General features: G+C 44.4%; 17 non-coding genes across 17 annotated transcripts; 9 read left to right on the top strand and 8 right to left on the bottom strand.

Moving 5' to 3' along the window:
• Positions 1-428: 428 nt before the first annotated feature.
• On the top strand, positions 429-502 carry TRNAT-AGU (transfer RNA threonine (anticodon AGU)). The gene has a single exon. It is a non-coding gene; the product is annotated as a tRNA-Thr (tRNA).
• A 212-nt stretch (positions 503-714) lies between these two features.
• Positions 715-796, bottom strand: TRNAS-GCU (transfer RNA serine (anticodon GCU)). Its single transcript has one exon. It is a non-coding gene; the product is annotated as a tRNA-Ser (tRNA).
• Positions 797-2,189: 1,393 nt separating this feature from the next.
• On the top strand, positions 2,190-2,263 carry TRNAT-AGU (transfer RNA threonine (anticodon AGU)). The gene has a single exon. It is a non-coding gene; the product is annotated as a tRNA-Thr (tRNA).
• Positions 2,264-2,475: 212 nt separating this feature from the next.
• Positions 2,476-2,557, bottom strand: TRNAS-GCU (transfer RNA serine (anticodon GCU)). The gene has a single exon. It is a non-coding gene; the product is annotated as a tRNA-Ser (tRNA).
• A 1,393-nt stretch (positions 2,558-3,950) lies between these two features.
• On the top strand, positions 3,951-4,024 carry TRNAT-CGU (transfer RNA threonine (anticodon CGU)). The gene has a single exon. It is a non-coding gene; the product is annotated as a tRNA-Thr (tRNA).
• A 3,421-nt stretch (positions 4,025-7,445) lies between these two features.
• Positions 7,446-7,519, top strand: TRNAT-AGU (transfer RNA threonine (anticodon AGU)). The gene has a single exon. It is a non-coding gene; the product is annotated as a tRNA-Thr (tRNA).
• Positions 7,520-7,731: 212 nt separating this feature from the next.
• TRNAS-GCU (transfer RNA serine (anticodon GCU)) lies at positions 7,732-7,813 on the bottom strand. Its single transcript has one exon. It is a non-coding gene; the product is annotated as a tRNA-Ser (tRNA).
• A 1,393-nt stretch (positions 7,814-9,206) lies between these two features.
• On the top strand, positions 9,207-9,280 carry TRNAT-AGU (transfer RNA threonine (anticodon AGU)). Its single transcript has one exon. It is a non-coding gene; the product is annotated as a tRNA-Thr (tRNA).
• A 212-nt stretch (positions 9,281-9,492) lies between these two features.
• On the bottom strand, positions 9,493-9,574 carry TRNAS-GCU (transfer RNA serine (anticodon GCU)). The gene has a single exon. It is a non-coding gene; the product is annotated as a tRNA-Ser (tRNA).
• Positions 9,575-10,967: 1,393 nt separating this feature from the next.
• On the top strand, positions 10,968-11,041 carry TRNAT-AGU (transfer RNA threonine (anticodon AGU)). The gene has a single exon. It is a non-coding gene; the product is annotated as a tRNA-Thr (tRNA).
• A 212-nt stretch (positions 11,042-11,253) lies between these two features.
• On the bottom strand, positions 11,254-11,335 carry TRNAS-GCU (transfer RNA serine (anticodon GCU)). The gene has a single exon. It is a non-coding gene; the product is annotated as a tRNA-Ser (tRNA).
• A 1,679-nt stretch (positions 11,336-13,014) lies between these two features.
• TRNAS-GCU (transfer RNA serine (anticodon GCU)) lies at positions 13,015-13,096 on the bottom strand. The gene has a single exon. It is a non-coding gene; the product is annotated as a tRNA-Ser (tRNA).
• A 1,393-nt stretch (positions 13,097-14,489) lies between these two features.
• TRNAT-AGU (transfer RNA threonine (anticodon AGU)) lies at positions 14,490-14,563 on the top strand. The gene has a single exon. It is a non-coding gene; the product is annotated as a tRNA-Thr (tRNA).
• A 213-nt stretch (positions 14,564-14,776) lies between these two features.
• TRNAS-GCU (transfer RNA serine (anticodon GCU)) lies at positions 14,777-14,858 on the bottom strand. The gene has a single exon. It is a non-coding gene; the product is annotated as a tRNA-Ser (tRNA).
• Positions 14,859-16,251: 1,393 nt separating this feature from the next.
• Positions 16,252-16,325, top strand: TRNAT-AGU (transfer RNA threonine (anticodon AGU)). The gene has a single exon. It is a non-coding gene; the product is annotated as a tRNA-Thr (tRNA).
• Positions 16,326-16,537: 212 nt separating this feature from the next.
• TRNAS-GCU (transfer RNA serine (anticodon GCU)) lies at positions 16,538-16,619 on the bottom strand. The gene has a single exon. It is a non-coding gene; the product is annotated as a tRNA-Ser (tRNA).
• Positions 16,620-18,012: 1,393 nt separating this feature from the next.
• TRNAT-AGU (transfer RNA threonine (anticodon AGU)) lies at positions 18,013-18,086 on the top strand. The gene has a single exon. It is a non-coding gene; the product is annotated as a tRNA-Thr (tRNA).
• The last annotated feature ends 4,765 nt before the right edge of the window (positions 18,087-22,851 follow it).

The following is a 22,851-nucleotide window of genomic DNA, read 5'->3' as shown; positions in this document are numbered from 1 at the left end:
GATTCTAGAGCACAGACTCTGCCTGTTTAAAATAAGATTAGGTGGGATTGGCCCACTGTTACCTCTTGACTTCACAAGAGATATCTGAGTTGTAGCCTTGGCTCTTAAACCTTTTAGCAAAAATGAAGCAATGTACAAAGCTGGAAAGTTTTCAAGCTACTCGTAAGCTGGTTTTTCTTGGCACCAAACAGCTAAGAAAAATAAGCAATGAAAAAAGAAGAAAAAGAAAAAAACAACAACTTTTGGAGGAGTGATGAGTTCAAAAGGACGTTGCATAGTCTCCTTTGCTATCTCCTCCTCTGCCTTTCATGCTGCGTTAGAGATTTTGAAGCTTGATGTGCGTAACATTTGTCAAGAAGTTCCTCACAACTGTTCTGTGCCTGTGCTGACACAAGTCTGCCTTTGGCACGAGCACAGTGTCCGGGTGTGGTGCTGTGGCTTAGTTGGTTAAAGCGCCTGTCTAGTAAACAGGAGATCCTGAGTTCGACTCTCAGCAGTGCCTTTCTTTGGCTGCAGATTAAGCCCTTGAAAAGGTTTTAAGAGTGGCCTCGGGAGCTTTGTGCCGCAATGGCATGGTTTAGGCAGCAGCCCTGCTCTTGATGCTTCCAGCTGATCTCTTCAAAGCCCTGCGAGTTTGCTGGACCTTTTAGCCTAGGTTATGCCAGCCTGGTGTCCACGGCAAGCACAAAACAGTGCACCTTTAGACGAAGGGCTCGATGAGGATGGGATTCGAACCCATGCATGCAGAGCACAATGGATTAGCAGTCCATCGCCTTAACCACTCGGCCACCTCATCCACAGCAAGCTTGCGAGCTTTGATTTTGGGAGCTGCATGTCACAAGCAGAAACTTGAGGAAAAGACACAAGCAGGATGCCGTTTCTCACCTCCTAATAGAGCACCTTGCTTCCGTGCTGTCAATTCATTGTGACAAAAGCTTCATTCTTCCTTTTCTGCCAAGGGTATAATCAAATGTTACAAATGCAATCAAGGGTGTAAAGCAAGTCACAAGTAGTAATGCTCACCAACTTTGCTGCAGACACGCAGTCTAACGGCATGGAATTAGGAAGCGTCAACAGGTGCAAAATGTCATGTATTCCCCATCTTTTTTTTTCACTTTCTGCTGTTCCTTTTTTATTGGCTCTAGATGATGAACTGTGCCCGCGTCAAGAGAAATTCGCCTGGATGGAGCCACTCTTTTGCCAGGACATTCAGAGATGTAGCTCAACCATCAATTTCAAGTCTACACTTTTCTCCTACCTGGCTGGCATTTTTACATGAATGCAAAGTGTTTGACTGTGGTTGGGGTCCCAAAACTCTTGTCACCGCTTCAGTATCTGTTCCCTTTGACTTCACCTCGGGCAATGATTCATTTGGTTAAAAGACACATGCAGGATGTCTTTCCACAAATAGTCATATTCACAAACTCCTCTTGGCGATCATGAATTCAAACGTCAAGGGTGGAGGATGTATGAAAAATGGCAGCGTTCCTATTTTTCTTCCCCATCTTTGTTCATTTTCAGCCTGTTGATTAGCTCTAGATCAAGGACTCTGTGTTCTTCCAAAAACAGGAGGATGTCTGCCTGCTGTCTTCCAAGGGACAAATGAAAAGTTAGAAGCGTAAGAAACGGTCTGAAGCAAGATGCAGATAGTTTCCTTCCCCAAATCTTTTTGCCCGCATGCATTTCATCTTCACGGGAGTGGAAGCCAAAAGATGGGCAAATTGGTTTTTCCCACCTTCTTTTATTTTCGGTCCATTGTTTGATTCTAGAGCACAGACTCTGCCTGTTTAAAATAAGATTAGGTGGGATTGGCCCACTGTTACCTCTTGACTTCACAAGAGATATCTGAGTTTTAGCCTTGGCTCTTAAACCTTTTAGCAAAAAAGAAACAATGTACAAAGCTGGAAAGTTTTCAAGCTACTCGTAAGCTGGTTTTTCTTGGCACCAAACAGCTAAGAAAAATAAGCAATGAAAAAAGAAGAAAAAGAAAAAAACAACAACTTTTGGAGGAGTGATGAGTTCAAAAGGATGTTGCATAGTCTCCTTTGCTATCTCCTCCTCTGCCTTTCATGCTGCGTTAGAGATTTTGAAGCTTGATGTGCGTAACATTTGTCAAGAAGTTCCTCACAACTGTTCTGTGCCTGTGCTGACACAAGTCTGCCTTTGGCACGAGCACAGTGTCTGGGTGTGGTGCTGTGGCTTAGTTGGTTAAAGCGCCTGTCTAGTAAACAGGAGATCCTGAGTTCGACTCTCAGCAGCGCCTTTCTTTGGCTGCAGATTAAGCCTTTGAAAAGGTTTTAAGAGTGGCCTCGGGAGCTTTTTGCCGCAATGGCATGGTTTAGGCAGCAGCCCTGCTCTTGATGCTTCCAGCTGATCTCTTCAAAGCCCTGCGAGTTTGCTGGACCTTTTAGCCTAGGTTATGCCAGCCTGGTGTCCACGGCAAGCACAAAACAGTGCACCTTTAGACGAAGGGCTCGATGAGGATGGGATTCGAACCCATGCATGCAGAGCACAATGGATTAGCAGTCCATCGCCTTAACCACTCGGCCACCTCATCCACAGCAAGCTTGCGAGCTTTGATTTTGGGAGCTGCATGTCACAAGCAGAAACTTGAGGAAAAGACACAAGCAGGATGCCGTTTCTCACCTCCTAATAGAGCACCTTGCTTCCGTGCTGTCAATTCATTGTGACAAAAGCTTCATTCTTCCTTTTCTGCCAAGGGTATAATCAAATGTTACAAATGCAATCAAGGGTGTAAAGCAAGTCACAAGTAGTAATGCTCACCAACTTTGCTGCAGACACGCAGTCTAACGGCATGGAATTAGGAAGCGTCAACAGGTGCAAAATGTCATGTATTCCCCATCTTTTTTTTTCACTTTCTGCTGTTCCTTTTTTATTGGCTCTAGATGATGAACTGTGCCCGCGTCAAGAGAAATTCGCCTGGATGGAGCCACTCTTTTGCCAGGACATTCAGAGATGTAGCTCAACCATCAATTTCAAGTCTACACTTTTCTCCTACCTGGCTGGCATTTTTACATGAATGCAAAGTGTTTGACTGTGGTTGGGGTCCCAAAACTCTTGTCACCGCTTCAGTATCTGTTCCCTTTGACTTCACCTCGGGCAATGATTCATTTGGTTAAAAGACACATGCAGGATGTCTTTCCACAAATAGTCATATTCACAAACTCCTCTTGGCGATCATGAATTCAAACGTCAAGGGTGGAGGATGTATGAAAAATGGCAGCGTTCCTATTTTTCTTCCCCATCTTTGTTCATTTTCAGCCTGTTGATTAGCTCTAGATCAAGGACTCTGTGTTCTTCCAAAAACAGGAGGATGTCTGCCTGCTGTCTTCCAAGGGACAAATGAAAAGTTAGAAGCGTAAGAAACGGTCTGAAGCAAGATGCAGATAGTTTCCTTCCCCAAATCTTTTTGCCCGCATGCATTTCATCTTCACGGGAGTGGAAGCCAAAAGATGGGCAAATTGGTTTTTCCCACCTTCTTTTATTTTCGGTCCATTGTTTGATTCTAGAGCACAGACTCTGCCTGTTTAAAATAAGATTAGGTGGGATTGGCCCACTGTTACCTCTTGACTTCACAAGAGATATCTGAGTTGTAGCCTTGGCTCTTAAACCTTTTAGCAAAAATGAAGCAAAGTACAAAGCTGGAAAGTTTTCAAGCTACTCGTAAGCTGGTTTTTCTTGGCACCAAACAGCTAAGAAAAATAAGCAATGAAAAAAGAAGAAAAAGAAAAAAACAACAACTTTTGGAGGAGTGATGAGTTCAAAAGGACGTTGCATAGTCTCCTTTGCTATCTCCTCCTCTGCCTTTCATGCTGCGTTAGAGATTTTGAAGCTTGATGTGCGTAACATTTGTCAAGAAGTTCCTCACAACTGTTCTGTGCCTGTGCTGACACAAGTCTGCCTTTGGCACGAGCACAGTGTCCGGGTGTGGTGCTGTGGCTTAGTTGGTTAAAGCGCATGTCTCGTAAACAGGAGATCCTGAGTTTGACTCTCAGCAGCGCCTTTCTTTGGCTGCAGATTAAGCCCTTGAAAAGGTTTTAAGAGTGGCCTCGGGAGCTTTGTGCCGCAATGGCATGGTTTAGGCAGCAGCCCTGCTCTTGATGCTTCCAGCTGATCTCTTCAAAGCCCTGTGAGTTTGCTGGACCTTTTAGCCTAGGTTATGCCAGCCTGGTGTCCACGGCAAGCACAAAACAGTGCACCTTTAGACGAAGGGCTCGATGAGAATGGGGTTCGAACCCATGCATGCAGAGCACAATGGATTAGCAGTCCATCGCCTTAACCACTCGGCCACCTCATCCACAGCAAGCTTGCGAGCTTTGATTTTGGGAGCTGCATGTCACAAGCAGAAACTTGAGGAAAAGACACAAGCAGGATGCCGTTTCTCACCTCCTAATAGAGCACCTTGCTTCCGTGCTGTCAATTCATTGTGACAAAAGCTTCATTCTTCCTTTTCTGCCAAGGGTATAATCAAATGTTACAAATGCAATCAAGGGTGTAAAGCAAGTCACAAGTAGTAATGCTCACCAACTTTGCTGCAGACACGCAGTCTAACGGCATGGAATTAGGAAGCGTCAACAGGTGCAAAATGTCATGTATTCCCCATCTTTTTTTTTCACTTTCTGCTGTTCCTTTTTTATTGGCTCTAGATGATGAACTGTGCCCGCGTCAAGAGAAATTCGCCTGGATGGAGCCACTCTTTTGCCAGGACATTCAGAGATGTAGCTCAACCATCAATTTCAAGTCTACACTTTTCTCCTACCTGGCTGGCATTTTTACATGAATGCAAAGTGTTTGACTGTGGTTGGGGTCCCAAAACTCTTGTCACCGCTTCAGTATCTGTTCCCTTTGACTTCACCTCGGGCAATGATTCATTTGGTTAAAAGACACATGCAGGATGTCTTTCCACAAATAGTCATATTCACAAACTCCTCTTGGCGATCATGAATTCAAACGTCAAGGGTGGAGGATGTATGAAAAATGGCAGCGTTCCTATTTTTCTTCCCCATCTTTGTTCATTTTCAGCCTGTTGATTAGCTCTAGATCAAGGACTCTGTGTTCTTCCAAAAACAGGAGGATGTCTGCCTGCTGTCTTCCAAGGGACAAATGAAAAGTTAGAAGCGTAAGAAACGGTCTGAAGCAAGATGCAGATAGTTTCCTTCCCCAAATCTTTTTGCCCGCATGCATTTCATCTTCACGGGAGTGGAAGCCAAAAGATGGGCAAATTGGTTTTTCCCACCTTCTTTTATTTTCGGTCCATTGTTTGATTCTAGAGCACAGACTCTGCCTGTTTAAAATAAGATTAGGTGGGATTGGCCCACTGTTACCTCTTGACTTCACAAGAGATATCTGAGTTGTAGCCTTGGCTCTTAAACCTTTTAGCAAAAAAGAAACAATGTACAAAGCTGGAAAGTTTTCAAGCTACTCGTAAGCTGGTTTTTCTTGGCACCAAACAGCTAAGAAAAATAAGCAATGAAAAAAGAAGAAAAAGAAAAAAACAACAACTTTTGGAGGAGTGATGAGTTCAAAAGGACGTTGCATAGTCTCCTTTGCTATCTCCTCCTCTGCCTTTCATGCTGCGTTAGAGATTTTGAAGCTTGATGTACGTAACATTTGTCAAGAAGTTCCTCACAACTGTTCTGTGCCTGTGCTGACACAAGTCTGCCTTTGGCACGAGCACAGTGTCTGGGTGTGGTGCTGTGGCTTAGTTGGTTAAAGCGCCTGTCTAGTAAACAGGAGATCCTGAGTTTACAGATTAAGCCTTTGAAAAGGTTTTAAGAGTGGCCTCGGGAGCTTTTTGCCACAATGGCATGGTTTAGGCAGCAGCCCTGCTCTTGATGCTTCCAGCTGATCTCTTCAAAGCCCTGCGAGTTTGCTGGACCTTTTAGCCTAGGTTATGCCAGCCTGGTGTCCACGGCAAGCACAAAACAGTGCACCTTTAGACGAAGGGCTCGATGAGGATGGGATTCGAACCCATGCATGCGGAGCACAATGGATTAGCAGTCCATCGCCTTAACCACTCGGCCACCTCATCCACAGCAAGCTTGCGAGCTTTGATTTTGGGAGCTGCATGTCACAAGCAGAAACTTGAGGAAAAGACACAAGCAGGATGCCGTTTCTCACCTCCTAATAGAGCACCTTGCTTCCGTGCTGTCAATTCATTGTGACAAAAGCTTCATTCTTCCTTTTCTGCCAAGGGTATAATCAAATGTTACAAATGCAATCAAGGGTGTAAAGCAAGTCACAAGTAGTAATGCTCACCAACTTTGCTGCAGACACGCAGTCTAACGGCATGGAATTAGGAAGCGTCAACAGGTGCAAAATGTCATGTATTCCCCATCTTTTTTTTTCACTTTCTGCTGTTCCTTTTTTATTGGCTCTAGATGATGAACTGTGCCCGCGTCAAGAGAAATTCGCCTGGATGGAGCCACTCTTTTGCCAGGACATTCAGAGATGTAGCTCAACCATCAATTTCAAGTCTACACTTTTCTCCTACCTGGCTGGCATTTTTACATGAATGCAAAGTGTTTGACTGTGGTTGGGGTCCCAAAACTCTTGTCACCGCTTCAGTATCTGTTCCCTTTGACTTCACCTCGGGCAATGATTCATTTGGTTAAAAGACACATGCAGGATGTCTTTCCACAAATAGTCATATTCACAAACTCCTCTTGGCGATCATGAATTCAAACGTCAAGGGTGGAGGATGTATGAAAAATGGCAGCGTTCCTATTTTTCTTCCCCATCTTTGTTCATTTTCAGCCTGTTGATTAGCTCTAGATCAAGGACTCTGTGTTCTTCCAAAAACAGGAGGATGTCTGCCTGCTGTCTTCCAAGGGACAAATGAAAAGTTAGAAGCGTAAGAAACGGTCTGAAGCAAGATGCAGATAGTTTCCTTCCCCAAATCTTTTTGCCCGCATGCATTTCATCTTCACGGGAGTGGAAGCCAAAAGATGGGCAAATTGGTTTTTCCCACCTTCTTTTATTTTCGGTCCATTGTTTGATTCTAGAGTACAGACTCTGCCTGTTTAAAATAAGATTAGGTGGGATTGGCCCACTGTTACCTCTTGACTTCACAAGAGATATCTGAGTTGTAGCCTTGGCTCTTAAACCTTTTAGCAAAAATGAAGCAATGTACAAAGCTGGAAAGTTTTCAAGCTACTCGTAAGCTGGTTTTTCTTGGCACCAAACAGCTAAGAAAAATAAGCAATGAAAAAAGAAGAAAAAGAAAAAAACAACAACTTTTGGAGGAGTGATGAGTTCAAAAGGACGTTGCATAGTCTCCTTTGCTATCTCCTCCTCTGCCTTTCATGCTGCGTTAGAGATTTTGAAGCTTGATGTGCGTAACATTTGTCAAGAAGTTCCTCACAACTGTTCTGTGCCTGTGCTGACACAAGTCTGCCTTTGGCACGAGCACAGTGTCTGGGTGTGGTGCTGTGGCTTAGTTGGTTAAAGCGCCTGTCTAGTAAACAGGAGATCCTGAGTTCGACTCTCAGCAGCGCCTTTCTTTGGCTGCAGATTAAGCCTTTGAAAAGGTTTTAAGAGTGGCCTCGGGAGCTTTTTGCCACAATGGCATGGTTTAGGCAGCAGCCCTGCTCTTGATGCTTCCAGCTGATCTCTTCAAAGCCCTGCGAGTTTGCTGGACCTTTTAGCCTAGGTTATGCCAGCCTGGTGTCCACGGCAAGCACAAAACAGTGCACCTTTAGACGAAGGGCTCGATGAGGATGGGATTCGAACCCATGCATGCAGAGCACAATGGATTAGCAGTCCATCGCCTTAACCACTCGGCCACCTCATCCACAGCAAGCTTGCGAGCTTTGATTTTGGGAGCTGCATGTCACAAGCAGAAACTTGAGGAAAAGACACAAGCAGGATGCCATTTCTCACCTCCTAATAGAGCACCTTGCTTCCGTGCTGTCAATTCATTGTGACAAAAGCTTCATTCTTCCTTTTCTGCCAAGGGTATAATCAAATGTTACAAATGCAATCAAGGGTGTAAAGCAAGTCACAAGTAGTAATGCTCACCAACTTTGCTGCAGACACGCAGTCTAACGGCATGGAATTAGGAAGCGTCAACAGGTGCAAAATGTCATGTATTCCCCATCTTTTTTTTTCACTTTCTGCTGTTCCTTTTTTATTGGCTCTAGATGATGAACTGTGCCCGCGTCAAGAGAAATTCGCCTGGATGGAGCCACTCTTTTGCCAGGACATTCAGAGATGTAGCTCAACCATCAATTTCAAGTCTACACTTTTCTCCTACCTGGCTGGCATTTTTACATGAATGCAAAGTGTTTGACTGTGGTTGGGGTCCCAAAACTCTTGTCACTGCTTCAGTATCTGTTCCCTTTGACTTCACCTCGGGCAATGATTCATTTGGTTAAAAGACACATGCAGGATGTCTTTCCACAAATAGTCATATTCACAAACTCCTCTTGGCGATCATGAATTCAAACGTCAAGGGTGGAGGATGTATGAAAAATGGCAGCGTTCCTATTTTTCTTCCCCATCTTTGTTCATTTTCAGCCTGTTGATTAGCTCTAGATCAAGGACTCTGTGTTCTTCCAAAAACAGGAGGATGTCTGCCTGCTGTCTTCCAAGGGACAAATGAAAAGTTAGAAGTGTAAGAAACGGTCTGAAGCAAGATGCAGATAGTTTCCTTCCCCAAATCTTTTTGCCCGCATGCATTTCATCTTCACGGGAGTGGAAGCCAAAAGATGGGCAAATTGGTTTTTCCCACCTTCTTTTATTTTCGGTCCATTGTTTGATTCTAGAGCACAGACTCTGCCTGTTTAAAATAAGATTAGGTGGGATTGGCCCACTGTTACCTCTTGACTTCACAAGAGATATCTGAGTTGTAGCCTTGGCTCTTAAACCTTTTAGCAAAAATGAAGCAATGTACAAAGCTGGAAAGTTTTCAAGCTACTCGTAAGCTGGTTTTTCTTGGCACCAAACAGCTAAGAAAAATAAGCAATGAAAAAAGAAGAAAAAGAAAAAAACAACAACTTTTGGAGGAGTGATGAGTTCAAAAGGACGTTGCATAGTCTCCTTTGCTATCTCCTCCTCTGCCTTTCATGCTGCGTTAGAGATTTTGAAGCTTGATGTGCGTAACATTTGTCAAGAAGTTCCTCACAACTGTTCTGTGCCTGTGCTGACACAAGTCTGCCTTTGGCACGAGCACAGTGTCCAGGTGTGGTGCTGTGGCTTAGTTGGTTAAAGCGCCTGTCTAGTAAACAGGAGATCCTGAGTTCGACTCTCAGCAGCGCCTTTCTTTGGCTGCAGATTAAGCCCTTGAAAAGGTTTTAAGAGTGGCCTCGGGAGCTTTGTGCCGCAATGGCATGGTTTAGGCAGCAGCCCTGCTCTTGATGCTTCCAGCTGATCTCTTCAAAGCCCTGCGAGTTTGCTGGACCTTTTAGCCTAGGTTATGCCAGCCTGGTGTCCACGGCAAGCACAAAACAGTGCACCTTTAGACGAAGGGCTCGATGAGGATGGGATTCGAACCCATGCATGCAGAGCACAATGGATTAGCAGTCCATCGCCTTAACCACTCGGCCACCTCATCCACAGCAAGCTTGCGAGCTTTGATTTTGGGAGCTGCATGTCACAAGCAGAAACTTGAGGAAAAGACACAAGCAGGATGCCGTTTCTCACCTCCTAATAGAGCACCTTGCTTCCGTGCTGTCAATTCATTGTGACAAAAGCTTCATTCTTCCTTTTCTGCCAAGGGTATAATCAAATGTTACAAATGCAATCAAGGGTGTAAAGCAAGTCACAAGTAGTAATGCTCACCAACTTTGCTGCAGACACGCAGTCTAACGGCATGGAATTAGGAAGCGTCAACAGGTGCAAAATGTCATGTATTCCCCATCTTTTTTTTTCACTTTCTGCTGTTCCTTTTTTATTGGCTCTAGATGATGAACTGTGCCCGCGTCAAGAGAAATTCGCCTGGATGGAGCCACTCTTTTGCCAGGACATTCAGAGATGTAGCTCAACCATCAATTTCAAGTCTACACTTTTCTCCTACCTGGCTGGCATTTTTACATGAATGCAAAGTGTTTGACTGTGGTTGGGGTCCCAAAACTCTTGTCACCGCTTCAGTATCTGTTCCCTTTGACTTCACCTCGGGCAATGATTCATTTGGTTAAAAGACACATGCAGGATGTCTTTCCACAAATAGTCATATTCACAAACTCCTCTTGGCGATCATGAATTCAAACGTCAAGGGTGGAGGATGTATGAAAAATGGCAGCGTTCCTATTTTTCTTCCCCATCTTTGTTCATTTTCAGCCTGTTGATTAGCTCTAGATCAAGGACTCTGTGTTCTTCCAAAAACAGGAGGATGTCTGCCTGCTGTCTTCCAAGGGACAAATGAAAAGTTAGAAGCGTAAGAAACGGTCTGAAGCAAGATGCAGATAGTTTCCTTCCCCAAATCTTTTTGCCCGCATGCATTTCATCTTCACGGGAGTGGAAGCCAAAAGATGGGCAAATTGGTTTTTCCCACCTTCTTTTATTTTCGGTCCATTGTTTGATTCTAGAGCACAGACTCTGCCTGTTTAAAATAAGATTAGGTGGGATTGGCCCACTGTTACCTCTTGACTTCACAAGAGATATCTGAGTTGTAGCCTTGGCTCTTAAACCTTTTAGCAAAAATGAAGCAATGTACAAAGCTGGAAAGTTTTCAAGCTACTCGTAAGCTGGTTTTTCTTGGCACCAAACAGCTAAGAAAAATAAGCAATGAAAAAAGAAGAAAAAGAAAAAAACAACAACTTTTGGAGGAGTGATGAGTTCAAAAGGACGTTGCATAGTCTCCTTTGCTATCTCCTCCTCTGCCTTTCATGCTGCGTTAGAGATTTTGAAGCTTGATGTGCGTAACATTTGTCAAGAAGTTCCTCACAACTGTTCTGTGCCTGTGCTGACACAAGTCTGCCTTTGGCACGAGCACAGTGTCTGGGTGTGGTGCTGTGGCTTAGTTGGTTAAAGCGCCTGTCTAGTAAACAGGAGATCCTGAGTTCGACTCTCAGCAGCGCCTTTCTTTGGCTGCAGATTAAGCCTTTGAAAAGGTTTTAAGAGTGGCCTCGGGAGCTTTTTGCCACAATGGCATGGTTTAGGCAGCAGCCCTGCTCTTGATGCTTCCAGCTGATCTCTTCAAAGCCCTGCGAGTTTGCTGGACCTTTTAGCCTAGGTTATGCCAGCCTGGTGTCCACGGCAAGCACAAAACAGTGCACCTTTAGACGAAGGGCTCGATGAGGATGGGATTCGAACCCATGCATGCAGAGCACAATGGATTAGCAGTCCATCGCCTTAACCACTCGGCCACCTCATCCACAGCAAGCTTGCGAGCTTTGATTTTGGGAGCTGCATGTCACAAGCAGAAACTTGAGGAAAAGACACAAGCAGGATGCCATTTCTCACCTCCTAATAGAGCACCTTGCTTCCGTGCTGTCAATTTATTGTGACAAAAGCTTCATTCTTCCTTTTCTGCCAAGGGTATAATCAAATGTTACAAATGCAATCAAGGGTGTAAAGCAAGTCACAAGTAGTAATGCTCACCAACTTTGCTGCAGACACGCAGTCTAACGGCATGGAATTAGGAAGCGTCAACAGGTGCAAAATGTCATGTATTCCCCATCTTTTTTTTTCACTTTCTGCTGTTCCTTTTTTATTGGCTCTAGATGATGAACTGTGCCCGCGTCAAGAGAAATTCGCCTGGATGGAGCCACTCTTTTGCCAGGACATTCAGAGATGTAGCTCAACCATCAATTTCAAGTCTACACTTTTCTCCTACCTGGCTGGCATTTTTACATGAATGCAAAGTGTTTGACTGTGGTTGGGGTCCCAAAACTCTTGTCACCGCTTCAGTATCTGTTCCCTTTGACTTCACCTCGGGCAATGATTCATTTGGTTAAAAGACACATGCAGGATGTCTTTCCACAAATAGTCATATTCACAAACTCCTCTTGGCGATCATGAATTCAAACGTCAAGGGTGGAGGATGTATGAAAAATGGCAGCGTTCCTATTTTTCTTCCCCATCTTTGTTCATTTTCAGCCTGTTGATTAGCTCTAGATCAAGGACTCTGTGTTCTTCCAAAAACAGGAGGATGTCTGCCTGCTGTCTTCCAAGGGACAAATGAAAAGTTAGAAGCGTAAGAAACGGTCTGAAGCAAGATGCAGATAGTTTCCTTCCCCAAATCTTTTTGCCCGCATGCATTTCATCTTCACGGGAGTGGAAGCCAAAAGATGGGCAAATTGGTTTTTCCCACCTTCTTTTATTTTCGGTCCATTGTTTGATTCTAGAACACAGACTCTGCCTGTTTAAAATAAGATTAGGTGGGATTGGCCCACTGTTACCTCTTGACTTCACAAGAGATATCTGAGTTGTAGCCTTGGCTCTTAAACCTTTTAGCAAAAATGAAGCAATGTACAAAGCTGGAAAGTTTTCAAGCTACTCGTAAGCTGGTTTTTCTTGGCACCAAACAGCTAAGAAAAATAAGCAATGAAAAAAGAAGAAAAAGAAAAAAACAACAACTTTTGGAGGAGTGATGAGTTCAAAAGGACGTTGCATAGTCTCCTTTGCTATCTCCTCCTCTGCCTTTCATGCTGCGTTAGAGATTTTGAAGCTTGATGTGCGTAACATTTGTCAAGAAGTTCCTCACAACTGTTCTGTGCCTGTGCTGACACAAGTCTGCCTTTGGCACGAGCACAGTGTCCGGGTGTGGTGCTGTGGCTTAGTTGGTTAAAGCGCCTGTCTAGTAAACAGGAGATCCCGAGTTCGACTCTCAGCAGCGCCTTTCTTTGGCTGCAGATTAAGCCTTTGAAAAGGTTTTAAGAGTGGCCTCGGGAGCTTTTTGCCACAATGGCATGGTTTAGGCAGCAGCCCTGCTCTTGATGCTTCCAGCTGATCTCTTCAAAGCCCTGCGAGTTTGCTGGACCTTTTAGCCTAGGTTATGCCAGCCTGGTGTCCACGGCAAGCACAAAACAGTGCACCTTTAGACGAAGGGCTCGATGAGGATGGGATTCGAACCCATGCATGCAGAGCACAATGGATTAGCAGTCCATCGCCTTAACCACTCGGCCACCTCATCCACAGCAAGCTTGCGAGCTTTGATTTTGGGAGCTGCATGTCACAAGCAGAAACTTGAGGAAAAGACACAAGCAGGATGCCGTTTCTCACCTCCTAATAGAGCACCTTGCTTCCGTGCTGTCAATTCATTGTGACAAAAGCTTCATTCTTCCTTTTCTGCCAAGGGTATAATCAAATGTTACAAATGCAATCAAGGGTGTAAAGCAAGTCACAAGTAGTAATGCTCACCAACTTTGCTGCAGACACGCAGTCTAACGGCATGGAATTAGGAAGCGTCAACAGGTGCAAAATGTCATGTATTCCCCATCTTTTTTTTTCACTTTCTGCTGTTCCTTTTTTATTGGCTCTAGATGATGAACTGTGCCCGCGTCAAGAGAAATTCGCCTGGATGGAGCCACTCTTTTGCCAGGACATTCAGAGATGTAGCTCAACCATCAATTTCAAGTCTACACTTTTCTCCTACCTGGCTGGCATTTTTACATGAATGCAAAGTGTTTGACTGTGGTTGGGGTCCCAAAACTCTTGTCACCGCTTCAGTATCTGTTCCCTTTGACTTCACCTCGGGCAATGATTCATTTGGTTAAAAGACACATGCAGGATGTCTTTCCACAAATAGTCATATTCACAAACTCCTCTTGGCGATCATGAATTCAAACGTCAAGGGTGGAGGATGTATGAAAAATGGCAGCGTTCCTATTTTTCTTCCCCATCTTTGTTCATTTTCAGCCTGTTGATTAGCTCTAGATCAAGGACTCTGTGTTCTTCCAAAAACAGGAGGATGTCTGCCTGCTGTCTTCCAAGGGACAAATGAAAAGTTAGAAGCGTAAGAAACGGTCTGAAGCAAGATGCAGATAGTTTCCTTCCCCAAATCTTTTTGCCCGCATGCATTTCATCTTCACGGGAGTGGAAGCCAAAAGATGGGCAAATTGGTTTTTCCCACAATCTTTTATTTTCGGTCCATTGTTTGATTCTAGAGCACAGACTCTGCCTGTTTAAAATAAGATTAGGTGGGATTGGCCCACTGTTACCTCTTGACTTCACAAGAGATATCTGAGTTGTAGCCTTGGCTCTTAAACCTTTTAGCAAAAATGAAGCAATGTACAAAGCTGGAAAGTTTTCAAGCTACTCGTAAGCTGGTTTTTCTTGGCACCAAACAGCTAAGAAAAATAAGCAATGAAAAAAGAAGAAAAAGAAAAAAACAACAACTTTTGGAGGAGTGATGAGTTCAAAAGGACGTTGCATAGTCTCCTTTGCTATCTCCTCCTCTGCCTTTCATGCTGCGTTAGAGATTTTGAAGCTTGATGTGCGTAACATTTGTCAAGAAGTTCCTCACAACTGTTCTGTGCCTGTGCTGACACAAGTCTGCCTTTGGCACGAGCACAGTGTCCGGGTGTGGTGCTGTGGCTTAGTTGGTTAAAGCGCCTGTCTAGTAAACAGGAGATCCTGAGTTCGACTCTCAGCAGCGCCTTTCTTTGGCTGCAGATTAAGCCTTTGAAAAGGTTTTAAGAGTGGCCTCGGGAGCTTTTTGCCAGAATGGCATGGTTTAGGCAGCAGCCCTGCTCTTGATGCTTCCAGCTGATCTCTTCAAAGCCCTGCGAGTTTGCTGGACCTTTTAGCCTAGGTTATGCCAGCCTGGTGTCCACGGCAAAGCACAAAACAGTGCACCTTTAGACGAAGGGCTCGATGAGGATGGGATTCGAACCCATGCATGCAGAGCACAATGGATTAGCAGTCCATCGCCTTAACCACTCGGCCACCTCATCCACAGCAAGCTTGCGAGCTTTGATTTTGGGAGCTGCATGTCACAAGCAGAAACTTGAGGAAAAGACACAAGCAGGATGCCGTTTCTCACCTCCTAATAGAGCACCTTGCTTCCGTGCTGTCAATTCATTGTGACAAAAGCTTCATTCTTCCTTTTCTGCTAAGGGTATAATCAAATGTTACAAATGCAATCAAGGGTGTAAAGCAAGTCACAAGTAGTAATGCTCACCAACTTTGCTGCAGACACGCAGTCTAACGGCATGGAATTAGGAAGCGTCAACAGGTGCAAAATGTCATGTATTCCCCATCTTTTTTTTTCACTTTCTGCTGTTCCTTTTTTATTGGCTCTAGATGATGAACTGTGCCCGCGTCAAGAGAAATTCGCCTGGATGGAGCCACTCTTTTGCCAGGACATTCAGAGATGTAGCTCAACCATCAATTTCAAGTCTACACTTTTCTCCTACCTGGCTGGCATTTTTACATGAATGCAAAGTGTTTGACTGTGGTTGGGGTCCCAAAACTCTTGTCACCGCTTCAGTATCTGTTCCCTTTGACTTCACCTCGGGCAATGATTCATTTGGTTAAAAGACACATGCAGGATGTCTTTCCACAAATAGTCATATTCACAAACTCCTCTTGGCGATCATGAATTCAAACGTCAAGGGTGGAGGATGTATGAAAAATGGCAGCGTTCCTATTTTTCTTCCCCATCTTTGTTCATTTTCAGCCTGTTGATTAGCTCTAGATCAAGGACTCTGTGTTCTTCCAAAAACAGGAGGATGTCTGCCTGCTGTCTTCCAAGGGACAAATGAAAAGTTAGAAGCGTAAGAAACGGTCTGAAGCAAGATGCAGATAGTTTCCTTCCCCAAATCTTTTTGCCCGCATGCATTTCATCTTCACGGGAGTGGAAGCCAAAAGATGGGCAAATTGGTTTTTCCCACCTTCTTTTATTTTCGGTCCATTGTTTGATTCTAGAACACAGACTCTGCCTGTTTAAAATAAGATTAGGTGGGATTGGCCCACTGTTACCTCTTGACTTCACAAGAGATATCTGAGTTGTAGCCTTGGCTCTTAAACCTTTTAGCAAAAATGAAGCAATGTACAAAGCTGGAAAGTTTTCAAGCTACTCGTAAGCTGGTTTTTCTTGGCACCAAACAGCTAAGAAAAATAAGCAATGAAAAAAGAAGAAAAAGAAAAAAACAACAACTTTTGGAGGAGTGATGAGTTCAAAAGGACGTTGCATAGTCTCCTTTGCTATCTCCTCCTCTGCCTTTCATGCTGCGTTAGAGATTTTGAAGCTTGATGTGCGTAACATTTGTCAAGAAGTTCCTCACAACTGTTCTGTGCCTGTGCTGACACAAGTCTGCCTTTGGCACGAGCACAGTGTCTGGGTGTGGTGCTGTGGCTTAGTTGGTTAAAGCGCCTGTCTAGTAAACAGGAGATCCTGAGTTCGACTCTCAGCAGCGCCTTTCTTTGGCTGCAGATTAAGCCTTTGAAAAGGTTTTAAGAGTGGCCTCGGGAGCTTTTTGCCACAATGGCATGGTTTAGGCAGCAGCCCTGCTCTTGATGCTTCCAGCTGATCTCTTCAAAGCCCTGCGAGTTTGCTGGACCTTTTAGCCTAGGTTATGCCAGCCTGGTGTCCACGGCAAGCACAAAACAGTGCACCTTTAGACGAAGGGCTCGATGAGGATGGGATTCGAACCCATGCATGCAGAGCACAATGGATTAGCAGTCCATCGCCTTAACCACTCGGCCACCTCATCCACAGCAAGCTTGCGAGCTTTGATTTTGGGAGCTGCATGTCACAAGCAGAAACTTGAGGAAAAGACACAAGCAGGATGCCGTTTCTCACCTCCTAATAGAGCACCTTGCTTCCGTGCTGTCAATTCATTGTGACAAAAGCTTCATTCTTCCTTTTCTGCCAAGGGTATAATCAAATGTTACAAATGCAATCAAGGGTGTAAAGCAAGTCACAAGTAGTAATGCTCACCAACTTTGCTGCAGACACGCAGTCTAACGGCATGGAATTAGGAAGCGTCAACAGGTGCAAAATGTCATGTATTCCCCATCTTTTTTTTTCACTTTCTGCTGTTCCTTTTTTATTGGCTCTAGATGATGAACTGTGCCCGCGTCAAGAGAAATTCGCCTGGATGGAGCCACTCTTTTGCCAGGACATTCAGAGATGTAGCTCAACCATCAATTTCAAGTCTACACTTTTCTCCTACCTGGCTGGCATTTTTACATGAATGCAAAGTGTTTGACTGTGGTTGGGGTCCCAAAACTCTTGTCACCGCTTCAGTATCTGTTCCCTTTGACTTCACCTCGGGCAATGATTCATTTGGTTAAAAGACACATGCAGGATGTCTTTCCACAAATAGTCATATTCGCAAACTCCTCTTGGCGATCATGAATTCAAACGTCAAGGGTGGAGGATGTATGAAAAATGGCAGCGTTCCTATTTTTCTTCCCCATCTTTGTTCATTTTCAGCCTGTTGATTAGCTCTAGATCAAGGACTCTGTGTTCTTCCAAAAACAGGAGGATGTCTGCCTGCTGTCTTCCAAGGGACAAATGAAAAGTTAGAAGCGTAAGAAATGGTCTGAAGCAAGATGCAGATAGTTTCCTTCCCCAAATCTTTTTGCCCGCATGCATTTCATCTTCACGGGAGTGGAAGCCAAAAGATGGGCAAATTGGTTTTTCCCACCTTCTTTTATTTTCGGTCCATTGTTTGATTCTAGAGCACAGACTCTGCCTGTTTAAAATAAGATTAGGTGGGATTGGCCCACTGTTACCTCTTGACTTCACAAGAGATATCTGAGTTTTAGCCTTGGCTCTTAAACCTTTTAGCAAAAAAGAAACAATGTACAAAGCTGGAAAGTTTTCAAGCTACTCGTAAGCTGGTTTTTCTTGGCACCAAACAGCTAAGAAAAATAAGCAATGAAAAAAGAAGAAAAAGAAAAAAACAACAACTTTTGGAGGAGTGATGAGTTCAAAAGGACGTTGCATAGTCTCCTTTGCTATCTCCTCCTCTGCCTTTCATGCTGCGTTAGAGATTTTGAAGCTTGATGTGCGTAACATTTGTCAAGAAGTTCCTCACAACTGTTCTGTGCCTGTGCTGACACAAGTCTGCCTTTGGCACGAGCACAGTGTCTGGGTGTGGTGCTGTGGCTTAGTTGGTTAAAGCGCCTGTCTAGTAAACAGGAGATCCTGAGTTCGACTCTCAGCAGCGCCTTTCTTTGGCTGCAGATTAAGCCTTTGAAAAGGTTTTAAGAGTGGCCTCGGGAGCTTTTTGCCACAATGGCATGGTTTAGGCAGCAGCCCTGCTCTTGATGCTTCCAGCTGATCTCTTCAAAGCCCTGTGATTTTGCTGGACCTTTTAGCCTAGGTTATGCCAGCCTGGTGTCCACGGCAAGCACAAAACAGTGCACCTTTAGACGAAGGGCTCGATGAGAATGGGATTCGAACCCATGCATGCAGAGCACAATGGATTAGCAGTCCATCGCCTTAACCACTCGGCCACCTCATCCACAGCAAGCTTGCGAGCTTTGATTTTGGGAGCTGCATGTCACAAGCAGAAACTTGAGGAAAAGACACAAGCAGGATGCCGTTTCTCACCTCCTAATAGAGCACCTTGCTTCCGTGCTGTCAATTCATTGTGACAAAAGCTTCATTCTTCCTTTTCTGCCAAGGGTATAATCAAATGTTACAAATGCAATCAAGGGTGTAAAGCAAGTCACAAGTAGTAATGCTCACCAACTTTGCTGCAGACACGCAGTCTAACGGCATGGAATTAGGAAGCGTCAACAGGTGCAAAATGTCATGTATTCCCCATCTTTTTTTTTCACTTTCTGCTGTTCCTTTTTTATTGGCTCTAGATGATGAACTGTGCCCGCGTCAAGAGAAATTCGCCTGGATGGAGCCACTCTTTTGCCAGGACATTCAGAGATGTAGCTCAACCATCAATTTCAAGTCTACACTTTTCTCCTACCTGGCTGGCATTTTTACATGAATGCAAAGTGTTTGACTGTGGTTGGGGTCCCAAAACTCTTGTCACCGCTTCAGTATCTGTTCCCTTTGACTTCACCTCGGGCAATGATTCATTTGGTTAAAAGACACATGCAGGATGTCTTTCCACAAATAGTCATATTCACAAACTCCTCTTGGCGATCATGAATTCAAACGTCAAGGGTGGAGGATGTATGAAAAATGGCAGCGTTCCTATTTTTCTTCCCCATCTTTGTTCATTTTCAGCCTGTTGATTAGCTCTAGATCAAGGACTCTGTGTTCTTCCAAAAACAGGAGGATGTCTGCCTGCTGTCTTCCAAGGGACAAATGAAAAGTTAGAAGCGTAAGAAACGGTCTGAAGCAAGATGCAGATAGTTTCCTTCCCCAAATCTTTTTGCCCGCATGCATTTCATCTTCACGGGAGTGGAAGCCAAAAGATGGGCAAATTGGTTTTTCCCACCTTCTTTTATTTTCGGTCCATTGTTTGATTCTAGAGCACAGACTCTGCCTGTTTAAAATAAGATTAGGTGGGATTGGCCCACTGTTACCTCTTGACTTCACAAGAGATATCTGAGTTGTAGCCTTGGCTCTTAAACCTTTTAGCAAAAATGAAGCAAAGTACAAAGCTGGAAAGTTTTCAAGCTACTCGTAAGCTGGTTTTTCTTGGCACCAAACAGCTAAGAAAAATAAGCAATGAAAAAAGAAGAAAAAGAAAAAAACAACAACTTTTGGAGGAGTGATGAGTTCAAAAGGACGTTGCATAGTCTCCTTTGCTATCTCCTCCTCTGCCTTTCATGCTGCGTTAGAGATTTTGAAGCTTGATGTGCGTAACATTTGTCAAGAAGTTCCTCACAACTGTTCTGTGCCTGTGCTGACACAAGTCTGCCTTTGGCACGAGCACAGTGTCCGGGTGTGGTGCTGTGGCTTAGTTGGTTAAAGCGCATGTCTCGTAAACAGGAGATCCCGAGTTTGACTCTCAGCAGCGCCTTTCTTTGGCTGCAGATTAAGCCCTTGAAAAGGTTTTAAGAGTGGCCTCGGGAGCTTTGTGCCGCAATGGCATGGTTTAGGCAGCAGCCCTGCTCTTGATGCTTCCAGCTGATCTCTTCAAAGCCCTGTGAGTTTGCTGGACCTTTTAGCCTAGGTTATGCCAGCCTGGTGTCCACGGCAAGCACAAAACAGTGCACCTTTAGACGAAGGGCTCGATGAGAATGGGATTCGAACCCATGCATGCAGAGCACAATGGATTAGCAGTCCATCGCCTTAACCACTCGGCCACCTCATCCACAGCAAGCTTGCGGGCTTTGATTTTGGGAGCTGCATGTCACAAGCAGAAACTTGAGGAAAAGACACAAGCAGGATGCCGTTTCTCACCTCCTAATAGAGCACCTTGCTTCCGTGCTGTCAATTCATTGTGACAAAAGCTTCATTCTTCCTTTTCTGCCAAGGGTATAATCAAATGTTACAAATGCAATCAAGGGTGTAAAGCAAGTCACAAGTAGTAATGCTCACCAACTTTGCTGCAGACACGCAGTCTAACGGCATGGAATTAGGAAGCGTCAACAGGTGCAAAATGTCATGTATTCCCCATCTTTTTTTTTCACTTTCTGCTGTTCCTTTTTTATTGGCTCTAGATGATGAACTGTGCCCGCGTCAAGAGAAATTCGCCTGGATGGAGCCACTCTTTTGCCAGGACATTCAGAGATGTAGCTCAACCATCAATTTCAAGTCTACACTTTTCTCCTACCTGGCTGGCATTTTTACATGAATGCAAAGTGTTTGACTGTGGTTGGGGTCCCAAAACTCTTGTCACCGCTTCAGTATCTGTTCCCTTTGACTTCACCTCGGGCAATGATTCATTTGGTTAAAAGACACATGCAGGATGTCTTTCCACAAATAGTCATATTCACAAACTCCTCTTGGCGATCATGAATTCAAACGTCAAGGGTGGAGGATGTATGAAAAATGGCAGCGTTCCTATTTTTCTTCCCCATCTTTGTTCATTTTCAGCCTGTTGATTAGCTCTAGATCAAGGACTCTGTGTTCTTCCAAAAACAGGAGGATGTCTGCCTGCTGTCTTCCAAGGGACAAATGAAAAGTTAGAAGCGTAAGAAACGGTCTGAAGCAAGATGCAGATAGTTTCCTTCCCCAAATCTTTTTGCCCGCATGCATTTCATCTTCACGGGAGTGGAAGCCAAAAGATGGGCAAATTGGTTTTTCCCACCTTCTTTTATTTTCGGTCCATTGTTTGATTCTAGAGCACAGACTCTGCCTGTTTAAAATAAGATTAGGTGGGATTGGCCCACTGTTACCTCTTGACTTCACAAGAGATATCTGAGTTGTAGCCTTGGCTCTTAAACCTTTTAGCAAAAAAGAAACAATGTACAAAGCTGGAAAGTTTTCAAGCTACTCGTAAGCTGGTTTTTCTTGGCACCAAACAGCTAAGAAAAATAAGCAATGAAAAAAGAAGAAAAAGAAAAAAACAACAACTTTTGGAGGAGTGATGAGTTCAAAAGGACGTTGCATAGTCTCCTTTGCTATCTCCTCCTCTGCCTTTCATGCTGCGTTAGAGATTTTGAAGCTTGATGTACGTAACATTTGTCAAGAAGTTCCTCACAACTGTTCTGTGCCTGTGCTGACACAAGTCTGCCTTTGGCACGAGCACAGTGTCTGGGTGTGGTGCTGTGGCTTAGTTGGTTAAAGCGCCTGTCTAGTAAACAGGAGATCCTGAGTTTACAGATTAAGCCTTTGAAAAGGTTTTAAGAGTGGCCTCGGGAGCTTTTTGCCACAATGGCATGGTTTAGGCAGCAGCCCTGCTCTTGATGCTTCCAGCTGATCTCTTCAAAGCCCTGCGAGTTTGCTGGACCTTTTAGCCTAGGTTATGCCAGCCTGGTGTCCACGGCAAGCACAAAACAGTGCACCTTTAGACGAAGGGCTCGATGAGGATGGGATTCGAACCCATGCATGCGGAGCACAATGGATTAGCAGTCCATCGCCTTAACCACTCGGCCACCTCATCCACAGCAAGCTTGCGAGCTTTGATTTTGGGAGCTGCATGTCACAAGCAGAAACTTGAGGAAAAGACACAAGCAGGATGCCGTTTCTCACCTCCTAATAGAGCACCTTGCTTCCGTGCTGTCAATTCATTGTGACAAAAGCTTCATTCTTCCTTTTCTGCCAAGGGTATAATCAAATGTTACAAATGCAATCAAGGGTGTAAAGCAAGTCACAAGTAGTAATGCTCACCAACTTTGCTGCAGACACGCAGTCTAACGGCATGGAATTAGGAAGCGTCAACAGGTGCAAAATGTCATGTATTCCCCATCTTTTTTTTTCACTTTCTGCTGTTCCTTTTTTATTGGCTCTAGATGATGAACTGTGCCCGCGTCAAGAGAAATTCGCCTGGATGGAGCCACTCTTTTGCCAGGACATTCAGAGATGTAGCTCAACCATCAATTTCAAGTCTACACTTTTCTCCTACCTGGCTGGCATTTTTACATGAATGCAAAGTGTTTGACTGTGGTTGGGGTCCCAAAACTCTTGTCACCGCTTCAGTATCTGTTCCCTTTGACTTCACCTCGGGCAATGATTCATTTGGTTAAAAGACACATGCAGGATGTCTTTCCACAAATAGTCATATTCACAAACTCCTCTTGGCGATCATGAATTCAAACGTCAAGGGTGGAGGATGTATGAAAAATGGCAGCGTTCCTATTTTTCTTCCCCATCTTTGTTCATTTTCAGCCTGTTGATTAGCTCTAGATCAAGGACTCTGTGTTCTTCCAAAAACAGGAGGATGTCTGCCTGCTGTCTTCCAAGGGACAAATGAAAAGTTAGAAGCGTAAGAAACGGTCTGAAGCAAGATGCAGATAGTTTCCTTCCCCAAATCTTTTTGCCCGCATGCATTTCATCTTCACGGGAGTGGAAGCCAAAAGATGGGCAAATTGGTTTTTCCCACCTTCTTTTATTTTCGGTCCATTGTTTGATTCTAGAGC

This window comes from Staurois parvus, unplaced genomic scaffold (genome assembly GCF_062004578.1).
Source record: "Staurois parvus isolate SC_StPar_1 unplaced genomic scaffold, SC_StPar_1.0 ptg000020l, whole genome shotgun sequence".
NCBI classification, from domain to species: Eukaryota; Metazoa; Chordata; class Amphibia; order Anura; family Ranidae; genus Staurois; species Staurois parvus.
The sequence above is the reverse complement of the archived record's forward strand: the minus strand, read 5'-3'. Positions and strand labels throughout refer to the sequence as shown.